The sequence below is a fragment of the Festucalex cinctus genome, chromosome 4, assembly GCF_051991245.1.
Source record: "Festucalex cinctus isolate MCC-2025b chromosome 4, RoL_Fcin_1.0, whole genome shotgun sequence".
Lineage (NCBI taxonomy): Eukaryota > Metazoa > Chordata > Actinopteri > Syngnathiformes > Syngnathidae > Festucalex > Festucalex cinctus.
Window position 1 is genome coordinate 17,437,102 of NC_135414.1, and position 7,240 is coordinate 17,444,341.

Consider the following 7,240-nt stretch of genomic DNA (forward strand, 5'->3'; position numbering starts at 1 on the left):
TCATACTATTTCACATCATATTGTTTTTACATATAGTGGCCACAAGAGGTCACTGTAACATATAGGACAATGTTGAGGTCCTCAAATGATTTTCATGATGTTCCATTGTTTTATTTTACATAGAGATGCTTGTATATGCCCAGTATGACGTCTTTAAATAGGATGATGACATTTTTTTTTATGCCTATAGACCAAGAACAACTAGTAGCACCACTAAATTTAAATAAAGTTTTACTAGTATGCCAAAGTTGTCACACTAGTGTGAATAAATGTTATCCAGTTGTGGGGGGGGGAACATGCCAAGAAAGACAATTTTTCTACTAGTGCACCCTAGTCCTTCTACTAGTATGCTTGAGGAAACGAGTGTATGAGTACAATTTTAGATCTTAAACTGGATATAAAGGATGAATAAATGTTATGCTTTTTGTAGCAACCATGCGGCCAAAATGTTTTGTTTTTCTAGCATTGTTGTCATCTGTGTTGTTTTGGTGCGCTTTTATTTTTAGTTTCCTGTGTTTTATAGTTTTTACAAGTTTCCTGCATTTGTTACTTTGCTTTGAGGTATGTTACTTTGAAGTGAGCTTGGCTTAGAACTCTGCTTTACTTTGCGGCGAACTATGAACTATGCTCTGTGATGTTTGGCGATTGTGGGATTTAAGTCAGTGTCTGCCAGATTGCTCAGCTTGTGTATCGCTCGCCAAGTATTGTGATAAATTCTCAGTGGTTTTTAGTTCTTGTTTGGTGCCTCGCCCACTTAAAAGGAGAGTTCTGCCTTCTTGTGATTCAAATGGCTGGTGAGTGAGAATTTAGAAGAGCTTCTTTGTGTCTTTCTGAGAAATTAAAGTTCAGGTTGGTTGTGACAGACAGGCAGGATGAAGGCTGGCTCCCATCCCAAGTATTTACCTCCCTCCCCGTGCAGCCACTGCGCGCAATTTCGCTTGGATCGGGGGCAAACTTGCTCTTCGCCGGAAGCGCTCATGTGAGCAACGACCAGAAAAGTTCACCGGCCCCCTCAGATGCTGCTTCATCCTCCCAAAAGTCTTCCACTCTGACCGCTCAGGAGGAAGTCGTCATACCAAGCGCATGGGGGAGATGTCAGCTGTGGAGCAGGTCGGGTTGCAAACTATTCCATCGTCAAGCGGGAGGGAAACGAGTCTCCGACTGCCCTGACTGAGTTGTTGTGGCCGGACTGAACCGGCGACCTTTTCAAGGAGGCCTTTTCTGAGGACTTGAAGCTTCACCAAACACTGCGCCTCATCTGAGATCATCAGGTGTGCTCGAGGAAATTATCTAGTTTCATTAAATTGGCCTGAAAACGATTTATTTATGACAAATAATGTATTTTTGGTTATCTATCTACGTTTGTGATGTTGTGACAGGCAGAACTATTAAATGCTGTTATGCTGGATGGCAAAAGTTCTCGTGTGTCCACGTGTTGAATTCATACAATAGTCATGAGTCATGTACACATATTCAAGTAAATATTGTGATGAGATCAGTGTTTCAGTACAGTATATTTACTTTTTGTCACAATTTTGTTTGGTGGTTTGCCACATGATGGCAGCAAATCTCCACCTTTGACTAAATTAAACCCCTCAACTCACTTCAACAGAGTTCCTTGGCACTAAGACGCCCCGAGAAGGCACCAGAGCACTACTTTTGCTTAAATGAAGTTCCTCAACGCACTTCAACAAGATGCCACAAGTTGGCAGAAAGCACTAATTTTGTCTAAATAAAGCTCTTTAACGCATTAACGTACTTACTTGGCACCAAAATTACACACGAAGGTGCCAAAGCACTACTTTTGGCTAAATGAAGCTCCTCAACACATACCAATATAGTTCCTTGGCACTAAGCTGACACAAGAAGGTGTCGAAGCACTATTTCTGTCCAAATTAAGCTCAAATGCACTTCAATAACATGCCACAAGTGGGCAGAAAAGCAACACTTTTGTCTCAATGAAACTTGTCAACTTCATAAATATACTTTCTTGGCTCCAAGGTGACGCAAGAAGATGTCAAAGCATTGCTTTTGTATTAACGAAACTCCTCAACTCACATCAACATAGTTCCTTGCCACTAAGATGACACAAGACAGTGTCAAAGCACTATTTTTGTTTAAATTAAGCTCTTCAACTCATAACATAGTTTTTTGGCACAAGGCGGTGTCAAAGAACTTGTCTAAATGAAGCTCCTCAACTTGTTTGTTTTTTTGTTGTTCTTTCTGATTCTGATGCAGCTCGCTTACTGCTCTGCTTAATGATCAATTTACAATTTGAATCGCTCCAGCACCTACAGGCAGAGCACTTTGGATACTTTATAACTTTATTCTGTATTATTGTGTGTTGTTGTCAATCTGTTCTATTTCCTAGAATCACAAAGTTCTCAGTATATCATTTCAAAAACTTAAATTCAGTTTTAATATCCGGTTACACAACACGAGCAAACAATGAGGTCAAGCGCTGATAAATATTTAGCATGTGCATTTTATTTTTAAAAGCGAACGCTCACACATATTGGCATTTACCAGCTCCAGGGTGAAACGCCTTCATTATCACTTCGCTTTGTCACATGAGGGCCTGATGCTGTCATTTCCTGTTGCCAATCAAATGCTGTGCGCGCGCACACATGCCGAAGCAACTCTCCAGTGACTCCCAAATCTCTTTCTCGATTTGTAAACAAGGAGAAGAGTTGATTGTTGCATGCACAGGAACTTTCTGGTGGGCAGGGTCATCTATTTTTCTAGTTCATCATATCACATGTGTAAGCTCACAAACATGGCTGATGATTTATTTCACTTCTCGGAAAGAATGCTTCAGTCTTTTTTTGCCATTGAGTCAAATTGGAAGCATTCCCTCTTCTTGTGTGGAAAATGTTACAGTACTACCAAACATACAAAAACAAACAATTTTGTTAATGTTTAACTTTGTTAATCTGAGCTCTCTATGCTCAACTAAATATATTTCTTGTTATCTTTCCAGGTCAAATGATACTTTCCCTCCACATCTACAGTCATGTGTTCATGTACTAGCATATACGCGCCAAGTTTGTTTTGGCGTGATGCCAGCAAGCCTTCCGAATGTCTCTGACATAAGAGCGTGACAGCAAAAAAGTTGGTATTTCTCCTCGCTTGTGTTCTCTGACTGACTGCATGCTGTTTGTTGGACACCACACACAAAGTGTGAAAATTCTCAAATGCCAGTGGACATACAGTCTGTCGCTTTCAACGCCCTGTTGGTATACCGCGTCAATAAAAGCTGTGGTTGCCATGGAAATCTAACAGACAAATAGACTCGTTCTGCTACATTGTTAGTAGTTTGATAGCATAACTGATCAGCATTTTCTGTGGCGTTTATGAGCCTTTTTTTTTTTTTAAGTGGCTTTCAACGTTCATTGGAAGTGAGATTGCTGTTTTGATGATCAGGATAAAATGGCTGCAAATAGTCCCTTGTAAAAATGACGATCATCTGTCCCATGGTGGTTCAAATAAACCCAGAGCAGAATGTTCACTGCAATGACAAGAAAGCAGAACAATCGGTAGAACATAACCTTACAAAAATGCTTCCGATCATATTTTTGCTGCATTAAACGACGTGACGAGAGCTCCTCCCTTTATTAGTCACCAGGCTGCCTTGCTTCGGCCTTATCAGAAATGTGTGGGGAGGAACAGGTTTCAGGAAGTACATTAAAGCCATCGTTGCAAGATGGCATCAAAATAGAATACATTTGACATACGTGCCTTCACGTGTTGAGTTTTGGGAGCTATGTGCAGTTGCTTGAACAATTTTTATTTTTTTTTGCCCTGACGTACGATTTGACATATTCTAATTCACTTTTTTTTTTTTTTTTTTGCATCTTCTGTTATTTGCTAAATGAGTTAATTTGGATAAAAGTAGTGCATAGCTGCTGTCTTGTGAGTTTTTGGTTGGATGTTGGAATAGAAGATGACCAGTGCCAGTTCGGCCAGGACCATCACAACATATTTAATATTTGCCTCATTTATTGATTGTTGTTCATGTCAATGTTTTTACTGTCAAGAGTTGACATTTGTAAAATTATGTACATTTTGGGTTGTTTCATGTGTTGGTGCTGTTTGAAATGTACATGGAAAAATCGGACACAGCTATTCGCAGGGAATTGAGACGATGCCCTACGTTTAATTGCCTATAAATACAACAAGGTGGCAATGAAGCACAGCATAGTTCCTGGCACTGATGTTTGGGCACTACATTGTAAAATCATCTTAAGCAACCAGCTGGAGCCCTGACCTAAATCCCATTGAACACAATAGTAGTAAATAAAAGCAACTAAAAGAACAAAAAACTGCAATCAGATGTTCCTTTCATTAGTGACCTTTGACCTCACAAGTGTGTCTCGCTATGAAATGGACACAATTGGCACAATCTAATTTGTAGAAACGAGGTTCCATTCATCCATTTCACTTCCTGTAGGTGTAATAGTGAGGTGTCCCAATACTTCTATCAATACAGTCTACATACAAATATAACACTACTACTCCAACTTGTCATGCTTGTTCATAATACAGGCATATTGTTACCATGGTAACTTGCTGCACTTGGAACCTCTTATCCACCAATATTTATTCCCATAATAGTGTTCACATGTAAAATCACTCACAATTTCCAGATACGATGACTGTGCTGATTTTGTTTCCCTTAATCAGTCTTAATCATATGGATTCGGATTTAAAAAAAATAATAATCGTTTTGCATCAGAGCTATGTAAACATTCTAAGCTGCCATGACCGCGTCCCTAAATTGGGAACACAATACTTTTGGAGGAGGTTACCTAACATCCACTCCATTCTGTTAAAACACAAGAAGTGCTACTCATGCACAGTTTTCTCATGGGATAGAACAGGGTAAAAATACTGCAGTCACCGCTGGTCATTATTTCCTATTAGCGTCCTGTCTTTGCTTTGTCCTGCCCTGCAGAGACGTGCTAGATTGGAGTGTGACTCCCACTGATTAAAATGATATGTTGACCACAAGAGAAGTCTAAAATCTATTTAATGAGCCTTACATGCTCTTGTCTACACTAGTAAGACACTTCCGCACAGCCGTAGAATGACTAGGGCGCACTAATAAGATGACTGTGTCTTACTAGTATTTTCCCACTACTAGTGTCACTTTTGGCCCACTAGTACACAATTACCAACTTCTAGTAAACTACTGTGCAGCACTAGTATCATCACTAGGCTCAACTGAGAGGCATGTATCACACACTAGTAGCCTCCTGGATGCAGCTAGTAGCACCAAAATACCCATCAATAGCTTTCAATTGAATGCACTCGTCTAATGATTAGGGTGCACTAGTAACATTTTTTTACTTCTACTAGCACTCTTGGCCTACTGGTATGCAAACATTACCAGCAATCTACTGTTCTAGAATAGTAACAGTACTAGGCATCTGTCACACTCATAGCCTTTTGGGTCCTACTATCAGCACCAAAATGCCCACTAGTAGTTTTGCCTTATGAGAAATATGTAGTAGTATGCCATAATTGCCCTACTAGTGTGCTGGTATGTCATAGTCAAGATATCATTTTGATACCCAGCTGAAGGTCCATGTACTAGTATTGTCATAACTGGGTCATGCCAGGGTTATGTTTGGGTCATGCAAGGGCATGACAGGAATATGTTTGGGTCATGTAAGGGATATGTTTACGGTCATGCAAGGCTTATGCTTACTGTCATGACTAGGGTCATGTAAGGGTTCTGTTTACTGTCATGCAGGGTTTATGTTTGGGTCATGACCGTGAGGTCGTGTCTGTTTTGAACTGATGTAACCAGCATCTAGTTTCCACCGGTCTTAAACTATGTCATGTCAGAAGCTATGTGATGTCAGGAATCTTTAATCTCTTTATCTGGTCAATAACCAATCAGATAATACCATGTCAGTCCTGTTACCCACATGTCTAGCCACAGCCTATCAGATTTATTCGTTGTCTATATAAGCCGGTCTGAGAAGTGTGTGTTTTTGTCGGATTATTACCTCTGTTCCTCTGTGTAACACTCGTTGTTTCTCGTCTAGTCAAGTTTGTTCCACGCCTCTCGATGTGAATAAATAGTTAAAATCTTATTTGTGTCGTTTTTTGGCATCCAACCTCAGCACATAACAAGTATGTTCTTTGCCCTTACTGCTTTGTAGTAATTCAGTGCACTAGTAGAATTACTAGTAAGGGATTTTTCCTTTCCACTAGTGGCCTACTAGTAGTCAGCTAAAGATTACTAGTTAACTAGTGTTGCACTAGTAAAACTACTAAGCATGTGTCACAAAGTAGTAGCTTCCTGGACAGTACTAGTAGCACCCACACACCCACTGGTAGTCTAATATGTAAGGTACTGCTGGTATGCTAAATTTGTCCCACTAGTGTGCAGAAATATTATATAGTAGTGGAAGGCAATAGTGGAAAAATGTTACTAGTACGATCCAGTCATTGTACTAGTGTGGTGAATTGTCTAACTTTCTAACAATTAAGGCTAATGGATAAATGCTCACATGACTTTATGGAAAGTTATGCATGAGCATGCTATCTTTCTTACTAGTTGCTGCCTACATGTTACTCCTGAAACAAAACTGTGCACTAGTTGACAATTGCATACCATTAGCATATGTTAAAATTGGACTATAGTCATCTTTTAGAACTTCACTAGTAGCGCTAGTAGCGTGCAAGTTAACGGTTTCACTAGAAACATGTAGTAACTGTTAATTTACAGCAGTGGAGAAAAACCTTTATAAGCAAGAAACTTCCATCCATCCATTTTCTGAACCGCTTATTCTTCACAAGGGTCACGGGGGGTGCTGGAGCCTATCCCAGCTGACTATGGGCATCAGGCGGGGTACACCCTGAACTGGTTGCCAGCCAATCGCAGGGCACACAGAGACGAACAACCACTCACACTCACAGGGACAATTTGGAGCGCCCAATTAACCTGCAGCAAGAATCTTGTTCAAGAAAATCATTCTACTTGTGTGGTGAATTGTCTTATTGGTGAGGACAAAAGGCATACTAGTACACGGAGCTTAAGCTGGATATTAAGGATATCGAATACACAACACACACACGGGCGCAGGTTAATATTGAAGCTCCAAGTGAGCTCGAGGGTGCCTATTGGCATCTGGTGCCCAATGTTCCTGCTGTGCATCCATCAAGTCCACACCTGGGGGCCGCTTTGGCCTGCAACTGTCAACGCCACCGACTGCACCCGCACCTGCCC

The 7,240-nt window shown here is 40.5% G+C and overlaps 1 long non-coding RNA gene across 1 annotated transcript; it reads left to right on the forward strand.

The window, feature by feature from the left end:
- Positions 1-621: 621 nt before the first annotated feature.
- On the forward strand, positions 622-1,419 carry LOC144017626 (uncharacterized). The gene is made up of 2 exons (XR_013283223.1): positions 622-794; positions 864-1,419. It is a non-coding gene; the product is annotated as an uncharacterized LOC144017626 (long non-coding RNA).
- Positions 1,420-7,240: the final 5,821 nt, after the last annotated feature.